General features: G+C 39.5%; 1 long non-coding RNA gene across 1 annotated transcript; it reads left to right on the top strand.

Moving 5' to 3' along the window:
* LOC116273617 lies at window positions 1–27,116 on the top strand. The gene is made up of 4 exons (XR_004181916.1): window positions 1–2,819; window positions 19,297–19,401; window positions 24,177–24,258; window positions 25,397–27,116. It is a non-coding gene; the product is annotated as an uncharacterized LOC116273617 (long non-coding RNA).
* Window positions 27,117–27,149: the final 33 nt, after the last annotated feature.

Here is a 27,149-nt window from a genome sequence, read left to right as displayed (position 1 = left end):
TCAAAAAAAAAAAAAAAAAAACCCTGTAGCCCGGGCTGGAGTGCAGTGGTTGTTGAGTGATTGAATGGAATCCAGGTTCAAGGAGAATATGATAGATTTGTTTTGTGTCATGTGAAAGAGATGTAAATGAAGGAGATAAGGAGAGATGTCTTCCTGGGTAGTTTAGAGATATAGAATCAAGATGCAAGTGAGAAGTTGGGGTTAGAGAAGTAAATTTGGAATCATCGGATCTGGTTCATTTAATGCTGTTTATCCTGAAAGGAGGTGGCTTCCTGAGAGGACATGCTGTGGGCTTTGAAGCCAGGCGGATCTGCTCTGAATCTGGATCTGTCATTTGGCAGCTGTGAAATTGGGCAGTTGATGAAACTTTCTAAGTCTCTGTTTCTTCACCTGCTAAAGGAGAAAATACCTGCCCTGCCAGGCCATTTGTATGTAAGCCTCTGGCCAATAGAATATTAGAAACCTTTCTGTCCATTGGCTTAAAAGATGCTTTAAGAATGAAAACATTTCTACCTTAAAAACAGAGACAATGGAAAACATTATTTTCTTTATTATCTCCTTGGTACCTTTGAATATACATTTTGCACAGTGAAAATCAAGACTAGCTTCTGGGATTAGAAACAGAAGGGCTCTGTGGTCTTTTTTAGTTTAGTTTTTTCTTTTTTAAAAAAAAATTTAAATATACTTCTATTGTGTGAAGGAGAGAAAAAAATATTTTTTCCCTTGCCTGTCTTAGTTTCTCCAGCTGGGGCCTTTTAAATTAGACTGCCAAAAGAGACATTAACAAGAGAAAAGCATAGAATTTTTATTTAGTAATTTTTACATGTATGTGGGAGCCTTCACCAGGAAAATAAAGACCTGAGAAGTTGTAAGGGTTGAAAGCTTATATATTATGTTGGACAAAGAGTAGTAAATTGGTAAATTGTAAAGATGTGATAGGAAAAAGGAGTTGGGGCTATTTTGAGAGCTTCTCGCTAATGGGGTTCCAGTGCCAGGTTGGCTAGCAACCCTGTCCTGATGAGAAATGTGGGGTAACTGGACATGAATGTCTACAGTGTATCCCTTTCATGGAGGATGACTTTATGCCTAGTCGGCCCACCTGGAACCTGGGGACTCCCTCACATGGGGAACTTGTTCATCTTGTTTATGTGGCAGTCACTCTTGTGGCTCTTGTCTGACCCACGTCCAGCTTATACCTGCCTGACCATCACCCTGGTGCTGGGAGCCTGACTTGATATTCCCCCCAGGATCCCTGGGAAAACATGGCCTGAGGCAGCTGCAGCCACTGGTTCTTCAAATGAAAGGTGCAAACTCAATACACCACCAGGTAGGAAACCAGTTCAGAGATTTTTACTTACAGATCCTGGATAGGAAGGGCAGAATGGGTTGGGAGGGCAGTCCTCCATCCCCGGGTTGCATGAGGCAGGAATGGAGTCAGGCAGAGAGAGAAAATGCATGTGCAAATCGGCAGTATATATAAGGGGCTACGGTGTGGGGTCACTTTAAGTTCCTGGGCAAATGCCTGAATGGTGCTTTTAAGGGAAGCTTCGATAAAGTGGGGAAGCCCATCTGCTAGACAGGAGAGATGCCTTTAAGTTCTTATCTCTGGCTGCTGGCCTGAACCATTTGGGTGTCATGTGGATCTAGAACTGTCAAGGATGACTGAGCCCTGCTTTGGGTATGAAAAAGTTGAATCTATTCAAAATGGATGCTAAGGCAACATAAAAGTATCTTATACTTCACTTCAGGACTAGGACAGTGAATTGTGGAAAAGTAGCAAGATAAGGACTAGCATAATAAAGTTTGTACAGCTTTCCCTCAGCCTCAACTCCCTATCCCCACAAGAATGAATGTCTTTCATCCTCCTGGTACAGGGAGGGCACCTTTTTCATGGGAGTTAATCTTATGCTTTCAAGAAGAACGAGGAAGATCACAGTGCCCTTCTTGCATGTGCTGTTTATTTTTAAGTACCTTTAACTCAATCCATATGCCAAAGTGGCATATTTTTGTGTGCTTATCATGTGCCTAGCATGGTCTTATATGCTTTGTAAGTATTAACTTTAATCCTGTGAACTGTATGAGGCAGATACAGTTACTATTCCCATTTTACAGATAATGAAACTGAAGAACAGAGAGGTTGAGTACTTTGCCCAAGGTTGCAGAGTGGGCATGTGGACCCCAGCCCATGCAGCCTGATTCCCAGAGCTCTGAACCATTGTTCTGTGCTGCCTCTGGATAGCTTTGTGATATTTTTTGGCCATCCAAATTGTGTGTTTATAGAAGGATCAGACATATATTCATCTTTATATTCATCAGAATATGACTTAGCCGTCGAGACAGCCTGACAAACTGGCAAAATATGTCTTTGTAACATCACTCTAATGCTTTGAAGAAAAATTTTTGACCAAAGATGCTCCCAGCTATCGTGTGTTAAAGGCTGTGAGTTACCAGAGATCAACTGTTCCTAACGTAAAAAGGAAGTGCTAATCTAGTCACTGGCTGGCTCAGTATTGGTTTCGTACTGTAAGACAGAACTAAAATAACTGCCTCAAAGGGTAAAAATAGTGGAGTCACATGAAACGTCAACTGTCATTTTAAAAACAGAATTGTAAAACCCATGAGGAAAGGTTAATTTCTTTTTCTGTTTGAAAAGAGTGGATATTGGTAGACACTGGTCATTTCTATTATGGCCTCGTGTAATTTTAGAAAACTGATTTTTGTCATGACCTGAGGAAACATCTCATTCACGGCTTTTTATTTTATAAGACATAGTCAAATTCAACATCAATTCTCAGAAGATCTTTCTTGGAGTTTAGAAGGTAGGTGTGAGGATCTTTCATTAATCAAAACTAGTGGCTTTTGCTTTTATTTTTCCTAAGCGCTAGTATGCTTTTCAAAAATAATATTAGTAGCTAAATTGATCAAGCACTTAAACCATTTGTCAGCTTTCTTCCAAAAGCTTTACATGAATTGACTCTTTGAGTTCTTACTGCAATCATATGAAGTTCTGGTGCTATTATTCATCCCTTTTAATAGCTAATGAAATGTAGGCACAGAGAGGTTAAGTAACTTGTTCAAGGAGATATAGTGAGTAAGTAGCAGGGCTGAGATTCAAACTCAGACAGCTGGGCTTCAGACTCTTTGCTTTTAAACAGTAAGCTCTATTATGGAGTCCTGCTGGTTCTTAGCCCAGGGAGATATAAGACGTGTAAACCAGAGGGCCTGCCCACACTGAGTAGGGATCTTCCCCACTCAGTCTACTAACTTGCATGCCAGTCCCCTGTGCAACATGGATAAGTGAGAGTTAGTTTCACTAGAGCAATTGAGAGTTAGTTGCATTAGCAAGAGCAGACTAAGAGGGGACGAATAGTTTAACTAAGGCTCCTAGCTGTGATAGCCAGCGAAGAGTATAGCATTGCAGCCTAGGTTTCTGTATCTTATTCATTTGCCCTTGATCAATTTGTTTAACCTCAGTGCCCCATTTACCCAACAGTAAATTGCAGATGCTAAATGACTCATTACTTTGGCAGAGTCAGTGGTTCTATAATTAATTATGGAGCACTTTAAGATTAATGAATGCAAGGAGCTGTGCACACATGACCTGTACGAGCAGTTGTGTAAACATAGGGATTGTTATTGTTTCTAAGGCTTGCTTCCTGCTCTGAGTCCAGTCTACACTTTACAACAAGGATAGCAAAAGCTTTATTAGTAGCAATTAAGAAATGTTCCATCTCTACTTTTACTTGTTTATAATGGGCTCTTTCTCTATTCTCAAAAAAAAAAAAAAAGTTTGTAAGTAGATTCAGCTACGACTTTGATCAGGCTTTAAAAAAATATTTGAGAAGTATTTTGTAACCTTTTATCATAGAATATTTAAAACTTACTCAACAGTAGACAGAATAGTACAGTGAACCGCTGTGTGCATCACCCAAGCAAGTAACCCTAGTCACACTTCCTCCCACCTCATTATCTGTAACAAATCCCTCCTACTCCCATTGTCTTGCAGAAACCACATCATTTCTTCTACAGATGGTTCAGTGCTCATCTCCAGAAGTCAGGGAGCCCCCAGCTTAAGCAGAATCTTAGTGCCATCACCACACTGCTAAATATCAACAGAACTTCCTTAATATCATCAAGCACTCAGTCAGTGGAAGAAATCGTTTTAAAAATAATTTTATCTACAGAATGTTCCCAGTTGGTAGGTTGTGTTACAAAAGTTTGCTGGAAGTTGGTTATTTGCAACACCAGTTGAATGAATACTCCTGTAGAAACTGTAGTAAAAGCAGTGATTGGCATGCATTAAACCCACAAGAACCCATGGAATACATAATGAGGCAATTCTGTGTATTTCTCTTTGAGTATTTTACTGAGGGGAGAGTTGATGGGCAATTCATCATCTGCTACTAGAGACCTGGCTCTAAAATACATTTTCTCTTCTTGTGGGTGCTGTTATGGTGATTCCTTCTCCCTGGGCCCACTTCCTCACTCCCCCCAACTCTTATCATCTACTCATCAAACTTCCCAGTAGAGAAGCAAGAGGAAGAAATTTTACCTGGTAAGGCTGACTGTATTCATTGAAAACAAGGAGGGGATGTTTATCTTATAGGGGGTAGCAAAGGGTATAGGGAAGCTGCCATTATATGCAGTTTAATATTTTAAAGACATCTAGAAAACAAACTGCAGTGTGATCTCTTTAACATTGAAGAGAACTAGAGAGATATATAGGGCCAAGTAGCAGCTGATTTAAAGACTGGGTTAATGTTCTGCTTTTGCAGTTCCCTAGCAAAGCTCAGTTCAGTTTTAAGTAATTTATATTTCCAGTTCATAATTGTGTGCATGCCTCTGTGCCCTCCACTAACATCAGATAAGCAGGGAGTGGGACTCTTCTTTGAGGAAGAACTGGTTAGATATGGGCAGGGTGGAGGCACAGTTTCCAAGAGGCTGTGAGCCTTTTGATGCTCCTTTCCAGAAATCCAGCCCCAGGGGAAGGCTTTAGGAGAATTGCCACAGGGCTCCCACCCTCAGGGCTGTCATTGCTCTGAGTTATCACTTCATCAATCCATTGGTCATGGTTGGGATACTAGGAGGTGCTGTGGGAATGGAGTTCCCCTCGGGCTGCAGTGGTAGGTTTTGTTCCACAGATTTGGCCATTGCGTATTTGAATTACTTGTTGCCCCTGCCACCCACCATCTATCCCGGAAATTGCATTTTCTATCTTGTCCCGTTTGTCATCTGTAACTGTCACCCAACAGAAACTTACAAAGCTTATCTCTTCCAAGTTCCTCTTGATGTGAAATCATGTTTATGTGATTCTAGTTATTTCCACTTTCATAAAGATATAAAGTATCATTTAAAAAAAAAAAAAAAACCCTAACACATGAAGTGCTTACTGGAAAGCCTCAGAACACACACACTCCTACTAGAGAAGCAAAGTGCTACTAGTCAGTATTAACCATAGAAACCTAAGAACTGAAACCTACGCTAAAGGACCTGCCTTCTTTTTTGCTGCTAAGAAAAACAAAACAACAAACAAACAAGCCAAAAGATGCTCAGTAACATATCCAATGATAACCATCTCTCCCTTGACGGTAGTTACGTTTATCTCTGAAGATTGTAATGGGACAGTTACGCTGTCACTTGGCTATTCCTGTGTGCAGCAGTACACTTTGATGGAATAGAGAGGAGAGGAAGCAGAGTCTGGGATTATTTCCAGGAAGCAGGTCCTGGAGATTCCTGGCATGCCTGTGCTGCACCTGGTGTGGTATAGGTCTGAGAGAGCTGCAGCAGCAGAAAAAAAAAGATAGAAGATAAAAAAATAAAAGCAAAATGGTATAGTTAAGAAAAAGTGGTGGTGCTGGTTATGCTCTTCAGGAGGCTTAGGTGGGAGGATCGCTTGATCCCAGGAGTTCAGTCTGGGCAATGTAGCAAGAACCCTATCTCTTAAAAGAAAAAAAAAAATCAGAAAAAAAGGAAAAGAAAAAGTGGTGGTTACAATTGGATATTGTGAAATTAGACCTGAGAAAAGCCTGGCTTCTTAACAATTCCACTTAGTTGAGTCCCCTCCTATTTATTTATTCATTCATTCATTGACTTATTCAACAAAGTTATTGGGCACCTGCTAGGCGCCAGGTTGCCAGGTGCCAGGCTCTGCTGCAGGTGCTGGAGAGGGAGTGGCTGTGCGTTTGCTGAGCATCCAGTTGGTGACTTTTATTAGGCCTGCCTTGAAGAAGGGGTGATAAAGAGAAGGCTAGGACCAAGCAGCAGCCTTGGTAGGAGTTGTTGAATTTATTTTATTTCTTATTCATTTTCATTTAAGACCAAGTGAATCAAATGGATGGGTGAGTTCTTTCTAAGTTGGAATAAATACTAGAACAGAGCCTTCATTTAAATGAGAGCTGATCAATTACCTACTTCTGGCCCATTATAAACCAGAATTATTTTGCTTAATCTTTCTCCTCATTTTTTTTCTTTTACCATTGTTGTTGTTGCAGTTTTAAGCTTATGATTTAGAACATTAAATTATTACCAAAGAATGTTATAGTTTTCAAGTGTCCCCAGACTTCAGAGTTCCCGAGAGCAGGGGCCATATTTTTTTCAGCATTATACAGGTATGCTCCAATAACTGCATGTATTTAAATTGCATTATTTGATGAGTTTTGACATTAGGTAGACATCCATGAAACCGTCACTACAACTGAAATACTGAATATGCCCATAACCCCTCATGCCACTTTATCTTCATACCTCCCCCTTCATTCCCACCATCCCTAGGTAATCGCTGATCTAATTTTTGACATGATAGATTAGTTTGCATGTTCTGGAATTCTAGAATAAACAAACTCATATAGCAGGTACTCTTTTTTCGACTAGCATATTATTTTGAGATATATTCATTTGGTTGTAACAATATTGCATGTCTTTTTATTACTGTGAAGTACTCCATTGTATGGCTATACCGCAGTTTGTTTCCTCTGTTGATGGATGTTTGGGTTGTTTCCAGTTTTGGGCTATTATAAATACAGCCACTATGAACGTTTTTGTATCAGTCTTTGTGTGGACATATGCTTCCATGTCTTTTGTGCTTAGTGCGTTATCTAGCATATAGTATATACTCAGCAAATATTGTCCTGAGTGGTTGTTAGACTTCATCTGCATATCTTTTATGGTCTCACTCTGTCACCCAGGCTGGAGTGCAGTAGTGCTATCATAGCTCACTGCAGCCTTGAACAGGGTTCAAGCAATCCTCCTGCCTCAACCTCCCGAGTAGCTGGGACTATATAGGTGCACACCACCACACCTGGGTAATTTTTAAATTTTTTTTGTAGAAACAAGGTCTTACTATGTTGCCCAAGGTGGTCGCTGTGCCCTGCCTTCCCTACATTTCTATGATAATTGATAAATAAGACCAATTTACTTTTAAAAATAGTTATTTAAAATATTATTCTGTTTAAAGAGAAAGAATGGTTGTGCTATTATCCTATTTCCCTAGTTTGTTCTGTGATATTTTATTTATTATAGCCAAACTTAACTGTCTACTCCTGTATTTATTGAGTTGCTGGAATATTTACTGAATTTAATCCTTAAGGAGAAAGTGAAAAAATATTGGTATGTTACCTAATAAAACAATGTAAATGCCAGTGAAATATTAAAAAGATCTTATTAAATATTTTTTCTTATTGAATTGTATAACAAAATTAGTATACAATATTAAAAATTAAGGCTGTATATATGGGAAAAAAGTTTAAATGCTGAAAAATTATTTAAGTCTTATATTTAAAGGCAAAAACAAACTAAATAACTGACAGTAAGTGATTGTGGGGGTCCAGATAAATTGTGCTATGTGCCTGTGAGCATCTCACAATTAATCCTGAAAATAATCTAGGAGATAGGTTATGTTAATTTAATAATTTTAAGATCCCCATTTACAGACAAGGAAATAGAGACTAGAAGAGGTTATTTAATTTGTATAGGGCCATGGAGCTGGCATTTAAGCACAGCTTGCCAGTCACTGAAGCCTGGGTGCTCCACCATTATGTCATATTGACTCTGCTGTGTTAAAACATTGAGACAATACTGAGAATATTGTGGCATGTTCAATAAATTTTCTAAAAAGTCCCCTAGCAGCATAGTCAATTGCTGTATATATTATTCACATACATGTCTCTGAAAGTCAATCAACTTTACAAGTTCTTCATCAGTTTTAAACTTTCCTAATAACTTCTGATTTTATATTTAGGGTAACATTTTTGTAGTTTCCTCATCATTTACATTTGCCAGCCTGTTTCCAGTCACTTCTTATTAGTCTCAGGAGATAGCAATATCCAGTCCTTTTTCCTTTAACAATCAAATCACCATTGTCTCTTGCACTTGAGGCTCTTTGGCACTCTGGATCCAGTTGTGATCCACAGATAATGCTGTCTGATTATCTTTCTATTTCTTGCCTGAAATTTTAAATAACTTTGGTTGGGTACTTTGATTCGTCTTGCTAGGGTGTCAAAATGGTGTCCATGAGTTATTTCCTACCTTGATTATAAATGCTTTGTAGGTGGGAAATCTATCCCATATTTCTTTGGTTCTTACTAAAGAGGTTTCTGATATCACATTGGTCTGAAATCCTGGAGTCAGAGAAATTTGCCTCTCAGTAAAATTCCAAGTGAACCTGGGAAGATCATTTTAGCAGACACATGGAGAGTAAGAGCGTTTTGTTAATGTGTAATGATAAATTGGAATTTGTTGTAGAGGGTGCCTCTGTGGGCTTCTGTTTCTTTAGAAATTGGCTCCATGAAAGCTTAAACTTTAGATGTAGCAGTTAGCAGAGTTAATTTAGGTTTTTAAATGGGAAAATTCATAGTTATAATCTGATAAAAACTCATCTGGCATTTCAGACTGTATTGAACAAGTCTCCAGTCAGCATACATACTCACTAGAATTGCAGGAAAAGTACCTAAGACAAATGAAGTATTTACATGTTATTGCTTTCAAATCTAAATATTAATGTTTGTGGTGGTAGTTAGCACCCTACTTCCTATGGTGCTTAGCTCCCAATGCTAAGCAGATGGTAGATATTTCATATACTAGATATGGCCAGGGACTGTCCTCCCTCACAGATCTGCAAAGTGGGAGTCCTTTCTGTTGCTGTCACCTAGTGTTAGTTTCCCACAGGTGTTTTTGCTCTTGCTGTTTTTGGAGAGGTAACATGGTATAGTGGTCATTGGAAGGCTTAAACAAATTGATACGCATAAACCATAGGACAGTACCAGGCACACAGTGCTATTATAAGTCTTACCTATTATTCTTTATTGTTTGAATATGGGTTAAATTAGATACTATGAATTAGCATATTTCCATTCACCACATTTTGCATTTTGCTGCCAGATTCAGATCCCAAATGCCAACACTGAGTTTCATATTAAATTCTTATTTCCTAGTGAGACATTTCCCCATGTACCACTCTAGGCTGAAAATGTGTCCAGGTGGGAGATCTATCTCCAGAAGCCAAATGTTGCCATAAAAATCCATTGTCTATTTCTGCATTTTCTGTATCTTTTCAGTAAAATGTATTGAAACCTGGGGGGTTTAGTAGGCATTTTGGATTTGTCTGGAAATGCTTACATCTCAGGAGAGGTGACTGAGAGTTAGTGTGTGTAACCTTTATGGGGGGTTTTACCTGAACATACCCCTATAGATTGAATCTTGTTATGTGTAAGTCAGTGTTCCCAGTGTGCTGGAAGGTGTGTTAGGCAGGCCTGGTGGCCGAGGAATACAGTGACAGGTACAAAATAACAAATGTCAAGGAATGTTAGAATTCAAAATAAAGAGATAATTTCAGCCAGTGTTGCCCAAACTTCAGCCATTATTTATACTACTTACATGAATTTGCCATATATGTGCCATCTGTAAAGCACTATTTATTTAATGTTTTCCTTTAAATAATTTAATTTTTTTTCTTAGACACAATTATTTAAAAAGGAAACTGTATCAGTCAGTAAATGGAAAACCATGAATAAAAGGTAATCATAAAACTATATACAGTAACTACAAACGTTTATCCAAGTTCCACCTAAAACCACCTCAGCTTGAGATATTTAACTGATCTTTTTCCTGGCAATTAATGTGTGTGTGCGCTTATGTGCGTGCACGCAGACACATACACACACACACACACCCCTTGTTATATTACTGTGTACTTTTCATCAAGCATCATCATAAGAAAACATTTTCTTTAAAGTTATAGTACTATTAAAAAGAATTCCTTTTTGTCCTGTATGTATTGACCTGAGACATCTATGGTATATAAAAGTGAAAAAAAAGCAACACAATCCCAAATATAAATGAAAGTACTTGTATAATTATGTGAATGCACACATATGCGTTCATGTTTATGTCTATGTGTACATGTATATATAGCATACATACATATGCTTGTATGAGTATTCTAAAAAGTGTAGGAGAACACTTGAAAGGTTAAATTACGTTTGAGAGGTATTGGAATGACTGGGAAGAAAGTTTGCTGCTTCTTGTTGCAGTGAGCGTGGAAAAAATTAAATAATGAAGATTATAAAGGAAAAAACCCTCAGAAACCACCATAGCGCTCTTTGGAAAACACTGATTTAGTTCAACATGTCTCTTTATCAATAAAAATTCTGAGGCATTGAGTAGCTGGGTGTAGAGTACTCTTAATCTAGAATATATTATTCAGGATAGCTAACTGCTATAACTTAGAATACCCTGAAACTCCTGCCTTAGCACAATAGAAAGTTTCTTTCTTCCTTACATTATATATAACCGCCTTCTACATGGTGATTCAGGGACCCAGGCCTCTTCCATCTAACGGCTTCATTGTTTTTCAGTCACCACAATCTTTCCGTGGATCTTTTGAGTTCAACAGGGTGACAAGGAAGGGGATGGAACAGGAAGGATAGTGTGAAAGGTTTTGGAGGATGGGAAGTAATGTTATGTCACTTCTTTCCATGCCCCCTTGGCTAGAACTCAGTCTTATGGCCTCACCTAGGTGCATGGCAGATAAGGAAGTGCAATCTAGCTGAGCCAACTCCCCAGAAAGGGGAGAAAAAATGTGGCAATCAGAGATCACTAGCATAGTCCTTGCTCCAAGGGAATTTGTAATCTTTGGATTGAATTTATTAATTTTGGAATTCCTTGAATTCAGAAGTCTATTACATGAAACTTAGGCAGTAAGGGATCTGTATACATTTATTTTTACACAGTGTATTGTAATTTCTAGTAATGTTAAGAATTAAACCATTTAAATCACTTTTAGACTTAATTCAAAACACATAGGTTAGTAAGTTTTGCTTTCAACTGTAATAAAACACACCTGGTGATAGGTTTTAGCTCTGAGGCCACAAAGGGGAGTTGTGAAGAGGGTTGCCAGGAGGTATAGAAAAGTCTTAAGTGGTCATAAGATCACTTAGGGGGAGAAAACAACACTTGAATTTTAAATACAGTGGAAGTATGTCTTTAGAAACTTTATAATTGCCTACATCAACACGATCTTATATGAAGATTATTCTGTGATTTTGGAAATGAAATTTTTGCCTTCATATTTCTCATGGAGATTTTCCTCTTCCTGTTTTTATTCTGGATATTACTTTAAAAACTATAATCTTTAAAATTATGCCATGCTTATATATATAATTACTGGTTTCTTAATATTTTTCTTTTTCTCTTTAGTGTGAAAGCGCTTTATAAAATATAAATCACCCATATAAGTTACTATTATAAGCTAGTTTAAAGGGAGGAAAAAGTAATGAGATACTAAGTAATGGAATGCCAAGTTTTTGTTAGAATTTGTCCCTGGTAAAGAGGCGGCAGTTTCTCATAGAATCACCAAGTTGGAAGTGCCTTTAAATTCTATTCATTTGACTTATCTTAGAAAGCTCTGTGTAAACATTATTCTCAGTATTCACAAGAAAAATGTCAAATTCATCCCAAGATTTTTTTCGTTTCTCTTAATTAATGTGTTCTACTGTACTTAAGACCCATTCTTTTAAATCTGTTCTGAGTGGAAAGGGAAAAGACTACATGTATGAATAGAATAGGCCTTTTAGGGTCATTTGGGATTTTTAGCAGAATACGTCATTCATTTTCTTTTCTGTTAAACAGTTGACTGGAACTCTTTAGTCTTTCACTATTGACTCATCCAAACTTTGATTGTAAATATGATCATTTGTCTCTGTAACCCTAGAAGATGTTGGGTTTTTGTACATTCCATAAAGGCAACGGATTGTGTGTGTGTGTGTTTTCAAGTCTCTATTATGGTACTTTGGTATCTGTGCCTTGCAGATGGTAGAAGGACACTGCAGTCAATATTTATTGAACACGACTGAAGGACTAAACCAAGTTCACAAATTAAATGCAAATTGTTGTGAGGGAATGCAATGAATGTTAGCCACAGGTTTAGTGCTATGCATGTGTTGAAAACCGCAATTTCTAAATTTTGTCTTCTTAATTTGATGAAATATTTTATCCCCCAATAATATTTAATGTATGTGTGTGTACTTTTTTGTCTGCTTGGTCCTTTGTTGCTAAACATGCCATTTCAGCAGTCTGCTTTGGTTTCGTGTTTGAGATCTGTTTTAATTGCTCTGGCCTGTTGAGAAAGAACAGAGACAGACTGAACACAAAACAATTGACTGGTGCAAAATGGGGCCTAATGATAGGATAGCAATATATGTACAAACAGAGGTTCTTTATAATTGAAAATGAGAAAAGAGGTGGGAGAGGGTGTCATGTGGCACACAATAATATAAGCATGTGGATGGCAAGAGAACTACTTAGGGAGAGAGATTCAGTTCCAGCCAACACCCCATCTGTCACATCCAAGTAATGTTAATTTCACTTTATTTGCTGTATAGTCTTGTTTGTATTTAATTTGTGAACTTGCTTTGGTTTTATAGTTGTATACAAGCTATATAAGTTTAAGAAGTTTCTACTGAATTTATGTCTGCATGTAATTAAATGATATCAAGTTACGTAGGTATAGGTGGCACTTACAAATTCAGGATTGGAATTTAAGTTCAAATTCTGGATTATTGTGTGACTTTGGGCAAGTTAATTATACTCTCCACGTATTGATTTCTCCATCTGCAAAATGGGGGTGACAATAATTCTCATGTTATAATGCTGTGAGAATTCACTGAGAATATCCATGTTAAGAGGCTAACATAGTGCTGGTTTATAGCGAGTGTTCTATAATTGTTAGCTATGAACATAATATTCTCTTTTTTTGTAATAAAAGTCCATAACTATTCAAGCTTGAGAGACCTGGAGTCAGGTAAAAGCATAACTGTTTTTGAGAGAATTTAGTTCAATTCTGACTCAGCCTCTACAATCCTTAGCCAATCTCATAGCCTCTCAGTGCTCAGTTTCCTGCAACTTCCTAGGGTTACTGTGAAAACTGATAGTATATGCTACCATTTGGGGAGTGAGTTTGTATTAATCAGGGTTCTCCAGAGAAACAGAACCAATAGGATATATATAGATGTATATGAGGAGATTTATTATGGAAATGGGCTCGTGCGATTGATTATGGAGGCTGAGAAGTCCCACAATCTGCCATCTGCAATGTGGAGACACAGAAAAGCTAGTTGTGTAATTCAGACCAAGTCCAAAGGCCTGAGAACCAGGAGTAGGGGAGGAGGCTGCTGGTGGAAGCCTTGGAGTCTGGAGAGCCAGGAGCACCAAAGTCTGAGAGCAGGAGAAGATGGACATCCCAACTTTAAGAAGAGAATTCGCTTTCCCTTTGCCTTTGCTTGTTCTATTTGCACCCTCATCGGATTGGATGATGCCCATCTGCATTGGCAGAGGTGGATCTTTTTTACTCACTCAGTTGATTGAAATGCTAATCTCTTATAGGAACACCTTCACAGACACCTGGAAATAATGTTTTACCAGCCATCTGAGTATCCCTTAGCCTACTCAAGTTGACACATGAAATTAACCATCACAGAGTTCCATGTGTCAGACACTGTTAAGTACCTATGAACATTATCTTTAATCCTGCTGATAGCTTGGCAAAGAGAGCAGCATTGACCTGTTTCTATGGAGAAAGGAAATGAGGCATAGAGAGAAAACTGGCATTGCCCTAGGTTGTATGGCTTATAAGTGGCAAAGCAGAGGCTAAAAGTCAGGATCTGCTTGTTTGCAAAGCTCATGCTCCTTCTCTGAGGCCCTTTTGCAATGCAGACGTGATTCACATAGGAGATTTCCTCTGCCGCAAGACCCTGGGAACAGCCACATCAGGAATCAAATTTGTGATGTGGGAAAGGGATGAATCATTTGGAATATTGGAGGGATACCCTGGCAAGCCTTTCCCTGTGCATGGTGGAGACTCCGGATGCCTTGGGAAAAGGACAAGAGGGTGTCCTGAGATAAATGACTTCTCAGATCACCTGAGACCAGCCTGGTTATTTGTATACATTTTTTTCTCATTTAATTTCTTTAAATTAGGATGGATATTAAAATACAGAGTATTCTGGAAATTAAAGGAAAACAGTGTACCTTGTAAGTCTTGCTGGGGGACAAAATCTCTTCCATCTAACTCCCAGTTCTGCCATTCAGTTGGTGTGTAGTTTAAAGCAAGTTATATTTAATCTTTCTGCCTCGTTTTCCCGTATATGCTGGTTTACGATATAGAAAATGGTCATTGCTTACTTCCATTTTCAAGCTTTGCAAAGTGTGCAAGAGAGGACACGCACACACACACACACAGAGTATTGCCCATGGTTCTTTGCATACTGGGTTAGCACACTGTTGAATTAGTATCTTCTAAGTGTCAGGTGGTCTTTTTAGCTCAGAAGATTCATAGAGGATTCAAAGGTGAGTCAGGGAAAGTCTCAGCTTCATCATGATTTTCAGTCTAGTAAACAGGGCAAAGGCTATAGAATAGAAGGGAAATATAACACGAAAAAAAGTAATGATCTTGGATATTTCTCCTTGGGCCACAGTTTATTTTAATTTTATTTTTTTGAGATGGAGTCTTGCTCTGTCACCCAGGCTGGAGGGCAGTGGTGTGATCTTGGCTCACTGCAACCTCCACCTCCTGGTTTTAAGAGATTCTTGTGCCTCAGCCTCCAGAGTAGCTGGGATTACAGGGATGTGCCACCAAGCCTGGCTAATTTTTTGTATCTTTAGTAGAGATGGGGTTTTCCCATGTTAGGCAGGCTGGTCTCGAACTTCTGACCTCGAGTCTGCCTGCCTTGGCCTCCTAAAGTGCTGGGGTTACAGGCATGAGCCACTGCACCCAGATGGGCCACAATATTGACAATAGCATATAGCATACACCAGGAATCATGAAGTATTTTCTTACTGAAGAAATTCTAAAGAATAGTCTAAATGGAGGAAAAACTGTGTGTTTCTTCTACAGTAACTGCTCAGAAGTCATTTCCTAAAGCTCTTATTCCTAAAGGGCCCCTCTGTGGAAAAGCTTTAGAAAGCTGGCATGTCAGGAGTAAAAGTGGGCTCGGGGAGAAAGTGCATGGGACAGCACGCCTCACTCAGTAACTCTCTGTTCCCTATGGTGAATCCTTTATCCCTTCCAATCCTTTTTTCTTTTTCTTTTTCCTTTTTCTTTCTTTCTTTTCTTTTCTTTTTCTTTTTTTTTTTTTGAGACAGAGTCTCACTCTGTTGCCCAGGCTGGAATGCAGAGGTGCTATCTCGGCTCACTACAACCTCCGCCTCCCGGGTTCAGGCTATTCTCCTGCCTCAGCCTCCCAGGTAACTGGGACTACAGGTGCGTACCACCACATCTGGCTAATTTTTGTATTTTTAGTAAAGATGGGGTTTCACCATGTTGGCCAGATCATGACCTCATGATCCACCCTCCTCGGCCTCCCAAAGTGCTAGGATTACAGAAGTGAACCACGGTGCCCAGCCCCTTCCAATCCTTTTTTTCCTCAGCCCTGCCTAACCTCCCAAGGTTACCTTCAGATGTGGCTAGAATAAGCTGCTGCTGTGTATGTGTTGTGAAAAGCAGAATTGTCTTTATCTATAAAGATGGCGCTAAGCATTTCTGCAGCACAATTGTCTTTATCTATAAAGACGGTGCTAAGCATTTCTGAGTTCTAGACCCATATTTTAACTTCCACCTGGTTGTTCAATTGTCACTCGAACATTTCTCAGCCCTGCCTCCTCGTACCTGATCTGTTCTTATGTGTTCCTTCTCATAATTTACGGTGTCCGTGTTTCCTGGTCACTGAAACTCAAAATCCCTTAGCCCCCCTCAGTCCTTCTCTACTCTTAATCCCCATTTCTAAATGGTCACAAAGTTTTGTGACTAAATTCTAAATTCTCTGGCGTCTTTGCTCTTCTTACTTTACTGCCACTGACTTGGTTCAGAACTTCATCTCTCACCTGAACTATTACAGCAGTCACCAAGCTAGCCTCCCTGTCAACACTCATTCTTCACCTGCTGGTAATCATTATCTTCTTAAAAACACACCCCAGTACTGCACTCCTGATTCTCCATTGAAAACTGCTCAGGATAAATCCAAGCTTGTAAGGCTGGTGCAGAAGCATCTTCCTAATGTGGCCTCAGACAGCCTCTTTGGTGTCATTTCCCACATGCGCCCTGAACCACCCTGAGCTTCAACCCCAGTGAATTTCTTTCTGTTCCCTAAATATTCAGCACTTTGTTGTTTTGAAGCCTGAAACTCTCTCCATTGTCTCTGTAGGAAAACTCATACTTATCCTTTAAAAATAAAATCAAAATATCACTTCCTTCCTGAAACTTCTCCATCTTCTCGTGGCCCCATCACTGCCCCACTCTGTAGGATGCCACAAGAGAGCATTGCTTGATCATTACTAGACTGTGAATCATCCCTCTTCCCCTTCCACCCATCATATGGTGAAATCCTCTTGAAGAGACCCTCAACCCTCCTTTCATAACTTTGAAACCCCAGCACTCAGCACGGTACTTGTTGCCCTGTTCAGTTGGTGTCCCATAGTGTTTGCTGGCAGAACAAATAAAAGAATCAACTTATGTGTACCTCACAGGGATACTGTGAGCACAGAATGAAATAACATGTGTTCAGTGCTAACGATAGTGCCTCAACCATTGTGTCTTTTTAACTTTTCTCTTTGAGACAGGATAAAAGAAAAGAAAAAAGGGTAAAATCTTAGCATGTTCTTGAACTGCAGAAGGAAGAACTTGGGGATGTACCCCTGGATAACTGCTGTCTCCTCTGTAAAGCAGAGAGGGAGGGAGTCCACTGAGGCAAAGGGAATGTGAAGTTTGTAGTTTTGAGGGCACTGGTAGTGACCCTGGAGGCCGCCGAGTTCTCTTCGCTAGAGATATACATGATGGCTGATGAGCAGCAGTGAAGGCCTGACTGGGCATAGAGATGGCAGTTAGGATTGTGTGTGTGACCTTCCATAGCCAGGTGTGAAGGGAATGGGGGAAGGTGTGGATGGAACTGGGGACTGACAAAACTGTTGTATTAGTCCATTCTCACACTGCTATAAAGTCATACTCAAGACTGGGGAATTTATAAAGAAAAGAGGTTTAATTGACTCAGTTCTGCATGACTGGGGAGGCCTCAGGAAACTTACAATCATGGCAAAAGGGGAAGAGGCACGTCTTACATGGCGGCAGGCGAGAGAGAGAGAGCAGAAACGCGTAAAAGGGAAAGATCCCCTTATAAAACCATCAGATCTCCTGAAAACTCAGTCACTGTCACGAGAACAGGATAGGGGAAACTGCCACCATGATCCAATCACCTCCCACTAGGTCCTGCCCTCAACACATGGGGATTGTAGGGATTACAATTCTGAGATGAGATTTGGGTGGGGACACAGAGCCAGACCATATCAAGTGTCAAGGGGGTGTGGGGTTCTAGTGTGTGCGTATGTTGGGGGATATAAATATGCACTGGGGAGATGACAGCCAAAGTCCTCTAGTCGGATGGGAACTGCTGATGGCCCAGGTGAATGGGGCAGGTGTGGAAGTCCTGTGGTGACAATGAGGATGCAGAGCAGGTTCCTGGGAGTGGGGTGGGGACCCCAAAGCTTGTGGCCAGTGCTGGGGTTTCAGAACATTAGATAAAATAATTTTCAATGACTAACACCAGGGGATGGCTGGCATCTCAAATACAACATTCTTCATTTCTTTTTCTTCTATTCTTTGTCATATGAATACCTACCAATGAAGAAAAAGTAACCTTAGTCTTTATGTAACTTTTGTGTGGAATTCATCTGTTAATATTATTCAGCAAATGCATTTTTATTTCTACATTGTGTTTGTAATAATTTTTAGTGGCTGTATTATATTATCTTTGCACTTACTGCTTTGTCTTCTTTTGGATTTTTCCCTAGGATAAATTTACAAGTGTGGGATAACTATGCTTAAAGGTGTGGATGATTTTGGAGCGGGGAGTCTTGATGGGCTGTTGGTTAATTGCTACAGGCAGATCTACAGCAGGCAGCGAGGGCGGGCAATGGGGAAGAAAATTAGAATATTTAATAATAGACTCTGAATGGAAGCTTTCTGTGAATATTTTAAGTCCACCTCACATAACTCTCAGTTCTGTTTGCTGCCTCTACTGGAGGCATCTACCCCAGTGAAGGGGAAAACAGAGCTGGCTGGAAGTTGCATCTGTAATTGAGTAAATGGAATTTTGCTTGACTTGGTCTTTGATGCTTTATTTTGGGGGACTATCATCAAGAACGTGAAGAAGTTGAACAACTTGTGTATCTGGCAGAGGCAGGTAGCTATGAAAGGGAGTTTTTTTGTTCTGGAGTTATTTATTTTTTTGAAACAGAGTCTTACTCTGTTGCCCAGGCCTGAGGTACAGTGGCCCAATCTTGGCTCACTGCAACCTCCGCCTCCTGGGTTCAAGTGATTCTCGTGCCTCAGCCTCCTGAGTAGCTGGGATTATAGGTGCCCACCACCACACCTGGCTAATTTTTGTATTTTTAGTAGAGGTGGGGGTTTTGCCATGTTGGCCAGGTCTCGAACTGCTGGCCTCAAGTAATCCCACCTTGGCCTCTCAAAGAGCTGGGATTACAGGTATGAGGCACCGCGCCCGGCCCATTCTGGAGTTTTTTTGGGGGCAGGACAGAACAGTTTCATCTTGATAAATTAAAGGATTTAATAATTTTGATTACAATAATCACAGTGTTAGTATTTTGAATAATTTTAGCAGTTAGTGGGAAACATGATTTAGATAATTTTAAAGAAATTGCAATATTTTGAATCAGAGCAAAATTTCATTAATAATAATACTGTTAATTTTTTTATGTCTTATGGTTGTAATACTTCTCTTTTTTATCTTTTAACAGAAGAAATACAGAAAGGGGTTTATTGATGTTTCAAAAATCAAGTGTGTGGAAATAGTGAAGAATGATGATGGTGTCATTCCCTGTCAAAATAAGTATCCATTTCAGGTGAGCTGGTGTATTTTTGTGGCAGTGCAGTGCTGGGCTTAGTCATGTTTGCTCTTTGACATTACAGTTTTCTGTCTTTGCTTTGGTGGCTGATTGGCTGATTTCTAGGTTCATTTGCCACTTTAATAGTTATGACTTTTCTTCATGAACTGCTTAAGTCTTTGTGGAAACATTATCTGATTCTTAAGGACTCGGGGCTTAAGAATCCTTAAGGGTTGAAGTTTTCCCTATGAATCTGAGAAACTGAGAAGTGAAAGGCGTGAGTTATCCTCAAAAGGAAATGAGATTAAAAAGCTGCTTGTGCTAAAAAAATAATATTAGCCTTATATATTGATTAAACTATATTTCTTTGGGGTAATCATGTTATTTTTTTCCCCTCACAATGATTCTGTTGCATAAGGGAGGTAAATGTCTCATTATTCTCATTTATGTCTGAGGAAATCAGTGCTCACCTGTTAAATAGCTTCTCCAAGGTCACCTTGTAAATGAAAAGCCTGCCAAGCACACATGCGCGCATCTCCTCTCCTGAAGAGGAGGTACCACGTCCTGAGCTACTCTGCATTCATGCCGGTGTCTTGTTTCCCACGTGCCTTGAGAACTCAGGAGTGTGGAGTTGGATCCTGATAATCTGGAGCTCTAGCCCCTCCCCAGCACCTCACCACTTCCTTCCCTGCTCAAGGATGTTTTTATGCTCTCCTTGAACAGTGAATGTCCCTAGTGAAAGTCACCTTTTACCCATGGCTGTGTTCTCACCGTGTCCTGAAAGGAAAGTTACAAAAGTCTTTTTCAATGTGGTGGAGTTTTTGCTTGTTTTTAATTGCTCATATGAAGTTATCAATTACATTGGAATTATACATTTACCAGTTTTGGGGGATGAAGATGTTTGGGAAGCTAACGAAGCTAATGAAGATGTTTGTGAGCTAAAATATCCAAGCTTCTGGCTTATTCTGCACTAGGGTGGCAACATCGCAAATGGAGGAAGGGCTACGTTTAATTTTCCTTTTCCCTGTTCCTTATTTTATTGCTACTGTTTCTCTAAGTGAAGGACAGGGACAGTAAGTGCTTAGAGAGGTGACTCTGAGGTCAAACTGCCTGATTTGCTTACTGGCCATGTGAGCTTGTCTAAGTCACTTAACCTCTCTGTGCCTGTTTCCTCTCTTGAAAAATGGGAATAATAACAATAATAGTATAATTTCATAGGGTTGTTGTGAGGATTAACTGACGTGATGTATAAATAGCTTTGACACTTAATAAGAGCAAGGTAAGTGATAGTTGCTATTATTATTATTACTATTCTCTTACTACTGCTGCTGCTATTAATATTACACCTAATATTACACCTACCACCTGGATCTAGAAGTAAGATAAATTTAAACCTTCTTAAGTATGTTTAATGCATATATAATGGGGGTGTGTGTGTGTCTAGGTGTGTGTGTATGTGCCTCTGTAATTTCATTTGAAATCTGTAATTTCATTTAAAACCATTCCTACGACACTTCTTTTTTTCTTTTCCCCGCTTTGAGATGGAGTCTTGCTCTGTCACCCAGGCTGGAGTGCAATGGTTCGATCTTAGCTCGCTGCAACCTCTACTTCCCAGGTTCAAGCGATTCTTATGCCTCAGCCACCCAAGTAGCTGGGATTACAGGCATGTACCACCACTCCCAGCTAATTTTTGTATTTTTAGTAGAGACAGGGTTTTACCATGTTGGCCAGGCTGGTCTCAAACTCCTGGCCTCAAGTGATCTGCCTGCCTCAGCCTCCCGAAGTGCTGGGATGACAGTCATGAACCACTGCACCTGGCCTCCTACCACAGTTTTGATGGCTGTTAAACATATTAGGGATTGGCAGCATGGGGGAGCTGTGGCTCTCATGATTCTGGACCCAGAATTAGGACTTTTGCTGTCCAAGAAAAAGATATTCACTCTGCAGGTTTTGAGTTGCTTTTAAGAATGATAATACAAGTAGAACAGAAAGCATTCCATCCTTGAACTATTAAAATTGTTGAGATGAATAAATATGAGAAAAGTTCAAAAACAATCTGAAAAATTAATCAAGAAGGGATAAGCTTGAGCTTTCTACAGTTTAAAGCAGCATGATTTGAAAGGTGAAAAATACCCTCTCTTATTATAACTTAAGTATAACTAAGAAAGTATAGATCCTAGTTTCACGTTTTCATAGTGAAATTTTACATTAGGTTCAGATGCAAAGTGAAAAAAATGAAAGTAGAAGTAGATGTTTTCAAAAGACACTGGAAAAAGAAAGTGGGACAGATGGAGAAAATGCTGGGGAATCCGCACCAGCTACCTAGATGGGATGGTTCCTCCTTCATGCTTTTCTAGATGAGTCATTCTCATGGCAGCTGGGAGATCCTCAGGAGCTGGCATGTCTTCCCTGGGCTTCAAACCCAGATCTGTCTACCTTTTGTCTGTGCTGTTTCTCCTACACCACACTATTATTATAAGTCTATGGAATAAATGAATGAGTGGATGGAAGATAGAAACAGGAGGGTGGGTAACTACGAGTGGGTAGTGTTACTGAGGGAGAGTATTCCCTCCTTGTTTAAATGGTTTCTGCACTTGAAGTTTGCAAAGCTCTTCCCTCCCCAACAGCCTCTGCTGTGGTAGGATGACTCAGCACAAGACTTAAGGTGGCGAGAAACGCAGCTCCCTGGATCCTCCTCCTCAGAAGGAGGCCAACATGGTGTGGTCTGAAGTTTGCTGGGGAGATACTGGCCCACAGATCTCTCTTCAGCCTACCAAACAACCTGAGATGCCAAAAGTAGGAGCTTGTTAGTTGAGCTCAGGGCACTCTTCCTAGAAACTTCTCACAGAAATACAAATATCCCAAGTTAGCTAGGTAACATATCAAGATGGTTTTAGTTATCAAAACTCTGAATTTGGATTAGGTTTTTTTTGGTGGGGGAGGCGGTTAGCTAGTCTAACAAACTTTAAGGAAGTTTTAAAGGCTCATGGTACTGACATGAGATGAGTTTTGTGGGGAAGTCAGACTGCTTGGAGTCTGGAAAGGCAGATTCCAGGAGAGGAACAGTCAAGCGATATTTGGGGGTTAAATATCCTACTCATATGACTTAACCTCAGCCACTTTGGTTTTGTCATTTCAAAAATGAGGATTCTAACACTAAGAACTGGATTGCTGTATGGATAATATGAGGCAATGCATGTAAAGTGCTTAGCCTAATTGTAGGGACTCGGTAAGTTATTATAATAAATTAAATTGTTATTACAATACAGTACAGGTTTCTGGAAGGTCCAAGGCCCTAGCAGTCTTTTCCAGACATCTCAATGTCCATTCAGAATGAGTAGCTCATGGTGCATGGTTCCTTCTGTACAGAGTTGGTTGTGTGGGCAAGCCCACATAGATGTGAAAATCATGGAGCAAATGAGGAAACATGTCTCTTCACATCTGCTTTAGCACTTTATCGCTCTGATATCATGGCTCATTTCTGTCTTGTAATAAGGTATTTCTGTATTTGTCTTGGAAATAGGCTTCATGTCTGATTTATTTTTGTGTCTTATGGGAATGGTATATAGCATCATTTGTTCTATGGTGTTCACATTACTATTACAGCGCATTTCTGGCTGGTTGCCATGGCTCTCACACCTGTAATCCTAGCACTTTGGGAGGCTCAGGCGGGAAGATCACTTGAGCCTAGGGGTTCCAGCTTGTAGTGAGCTGTAACTGCACCACTGCCTTCCAGCATGGGCGACAGAGCAAGACCCCGTCTCTAAAAAAAAAAAAAAAAGAAAGTACATTCCTTTGATTTAAATGAACAAGAAGGAATTATCTATTGAATATGGTCGGTGATAGCCATTTATCAATGAAAGAGCTATTTGGTTTTGGTTTTCAATGCAGTGGGTGTGGACATGACAAAGGGAGGTTTCTAGCCTTGTATTACGTTTTAGCCAGTCTAGACTGTTTTTTTGCCTTGTGACTGACCATGAAGAATAAAATGACAAAATTTCTGGCTTAGTTTCCCTGGGTTATCTTATTATTAATATTAGAAATGTTAAAAATAACACTATTTAATTGCCCACCAAAGACTGCCTCTAAGTGAGGCACTGTGGTTAAGAGGCTGGGTTCTGAAGTCTGAATTCTGGCTTTCTGGATTACCAGCCAAATGGCGATGGGTGGGTGAGGCAGTACAACATAAGGGGACAGCATCTACAGTGCGTGGTGCATGAGTGGTACCTGCTGAAGTTACACAGGAGTGGGGGACTGGGTAGGCCTTTATTTTCTCATTTATAAAATAGAAAAACTCGTACCTTGATGGCAGGATTGAGTTAAGGTCTGTAAAGCACACAGCACAGTGCTGGGGTAGTTTGTGCTTAATCCATTTAGCTACTGCAGTTATTGATAGTGGCAAAAGGCAGCTGTAAGAGTGATGCTGAAGGAGTAGTCCATTCATCTAAAATATTATTTAGAGAAATACTGAATCTCTGTTACACCAAATTTATCTAAGGAACTTCAGTTAATTAGATTGAAAGAAATACTGAGATTAATGAAGTATCCTGGCCTTTATATTTTTTCTTCTATAAAGCATGGTCCTTTGCAAAATATTTATTCTACTTAATGTAGAAATGAAGAAGTCCATATGCTTTTGTAAGAAAATAATCTGGGTTTTCTTGATGTGAAGTTATTGACTTTCAGTTATTTGAGAATCATTTATTGGTGCCTGTAGTACCAAGGGTTCTGTGCTAGACAGAAGTGCTGTGTCTAAGTCCTCCTCACCAATTCCATCTTTTGTTTTATTTTAGGTTGTTCATGATGCTAACACACTTTACATTTTTGCACCTAGTCCACAAAGCAGGGACCTGTGGGTGAAGAAGTTAAAAGAAGGTAAAACTCACAATGAAATATTACTCTGTATATAATTTTAGGAGATGTAATACTGTTATCACTCAGACAGAAATACAGTTAATACATCTATTGCATTTGTAATCTCTTTTTTTTATTATTTATTTATTTATTTATTTTTATTATTATTATACTTTAAGTTCTAGGGTACATGTGCATAACGTGCAGGTTTGTTACATATGTATACTTGTGCCATGTTGCTGTGCTGCACCACAAGAGCATTTGTAATCTCTTAATCTACAGTAAGTGTTTCTCCAAGGATATGCTGCTGTTGTGATACCAGCATATTGAAGATAACTTCCCTTTTTAAAATCTGATTTTTTTCTAGTAGCATATCGTTTCTAAGAAAAGCACACTCTCATTTAATGTGTAATATATCTGAAGGTGATAAAGCACAAGCTTTTATGATAACAGAATTTGGTGTTTTCTTTTTTTGTTTTTATTTTGAGATGGAGTTTCGCTCTGTCACCCAGACTGGAGTGCAGTGGTGCGATCTCAGCTCACTGCAACCTCCGCCTCCTGGGTTCAAGCGATTCTCCTGCCTCAGCCTCCTGAGTAGCTGGGATTACACGCACCCATCACCACGCCCGGCTAGTTTTTGTATTTTTAGTACGGACAGGCTTTCACCATGTTGGCCAGGCTGGCCTTGAACTCCTGACCTCAGGTGATCTGCCCTCCTTGGCCTCCCAAAGTGCTGGGATTACAGACATGAGCCACTGCGCCTGGCCCAGAATTTGGTATTTTCTAAGAAAGTGCCCATGTAGTCAACATTTGGTGTGGATGGAATGATATATTCATGAAGGGTTTAAATGGATAATTTGTCCTGCATAGTCCCCATTGCTTCTCCTGCAGAACAAAATGGTGGCAGGTTGACTTTTGCCTTTATCCATCATTGGTGTAGCAGCAGTCATTTCTGCTAACGACGGTGCTTCACACACAAATAAAGAGGAGGTCAAAGAGAACTATAGAGCTTTTCTGAATGCTGAGTCATATGATCTAAGGGAGTTCTTATAGTAAACATAGTATCCAAGGAATAAGAAATGATTGATACTGTTACTTATGAAACATTCTGTAGTCACTTTTGTATTTCACTAATCATTACTATATCTGTGAATTACAGAAATAAAGAACAACAATAATATTATGATTAAATATCATCCTAAATTCTGGACAGATGGAAGTTATCAGTGTTGTAGACAAACTGAAAAATTAGCACCTGGATGTGAAAAATACAATCTTTTTGAGAGCAGTAAGTATTCATTTTATTCCATAATTATATTGTGCTTAGAATGAACATATTATTGGTATGGTAAGAAAGTGACATGGTTTTGATTAAGTACAGCACACTTTCTAGTACAGTGTAAATGTAGGGTAGGTGTGTTTTTTAAGAAAAATTATATTTAGTTACAGTGGGAACTTCTCATGGAATCAAAAGGTCTATTTTAGGAAGCTTTTACCACAATACTGAATCTTGTTCAAAATGAATCCATTGAAAGTGTGAGCCTAATGTGGCACTGTCAGCAGCTTTGAAAAGCATTAATGTTCTTCAACAAATAAACCAAGATGTGGAGCTAGAAACCTCATGTAGCAGTGCATCCACAGTCTGATTAGGGCTGTTCTCATTTTGATGGGGTGTAGCAGTATGGATTTCAGTAGTGGCTTCAGTCTGTTAGAACAGTAAGATGTCATAATGATACTCATATGTAAATGTTGAGATGAACAACAATGTCTAAGGTTAATTTTGACACCAAAAACCCTTATAAATCCTGGGAATGAGAGACCCTTAGTCATAAGCTAAAAATACATGGAGATTGTTAAGTTACTAGTGCTGTAATAGGACACCCATAGTAATGATTGGATATACTGTTTCCTGCTGGTGCCATGCAGAATGCCCTCTGGGTCCCTCAGAACTGACAGAGCTTCTGGATATGAGCAGAACTACTACTTGGCAGGGATGCTGTATTATGAATGAGACCAGAGCAGATGACCTTCTCAGTCCATCCAGCCCTCAGTTCTATGAGTTCTGGCACCCTGATTCTCTTGGGATATCTTGACATTAACTTAACACATTAAAGAGGAAGCCCAAGTTTCTAAGGCTGTTATTGTTCCCTATATATTTTTTAATGTCTTAAGGTTTGGTACTAGTGAATGCACTGTCTGACCTGCTGCAAAACGTTACAGTGACTTAAACTAGAGTAGACTAGTTTAAGTCATGTAATAGTTTAAATAGACTTAAACTATTTCAGTCTCAAGTAATAGGTGGGTGATAGGTGGGTGATCTGGGGCTGGGGGTATTCCTGCAGTGGTTCCTGAGGTTGCTGCAGCTCTAGCAGTCTCTCTCTTCCTGGAAGCAGAAAGAAGGGGGTCAAGGATGCCCATGGGAAATCCTTTTAGGGATGAGATCTAAAAATGCACACCCCATTTGTACACAGAGTCCTTTGATTAGAATTTGGTTCCATTGCCACACCTAGCTGGGAAACAGTCTTTATCTTGGGTAGCCATGTGTCAGCCAAAACTCTAGGACTGTGGACTGTAGAGGAAGGGACAGTCAAAGCTGATTAATTTCTCAGTGTTGTAATGATTTCAATGTACCATTTGATTCCATGAGCATTGTTGAGTCCCCAGTTTATGCAGTGGTGGGAATACAAAGAACTGACCTGGCCTCAATCCCTGTGGCATTTATAGTCTGTTCAGAAAGTCAGTAATACAAACCAGCTATAATAGCAGTTTTTAATTCTGTTCTAAAATAGAGATACAAGCAGCATACATCAGAGTTGGTTAGAGTGTGCTGCTTGTCTATGTGTTAATTCCCACTTTTCCTTAAAACTACCAATATCTTATTTTTATCAATTATTGGTAGATAGCATTTTAAT

The sequence above is a fragment of the Papio anubis genome, unplaced genomic scaffold (genome assembly GCF_008728515.1).
Source record: "Papio anubis isolate 15944 unplaced genomic scaffold, Panubis1.0 scaffold969, whole genome shotgun sequence".
Lineage (NCBI taxonomy): Eukaryota > Metazoa > Chordata > Mammalia > Primates > Cercopithecidae > Papio > Papio anubis.
The sequence above is the reverse complement of the archived record's forward strand: the minus strand, read 5'-3'. Positions and strand labels throughout refer to the sequence as shown.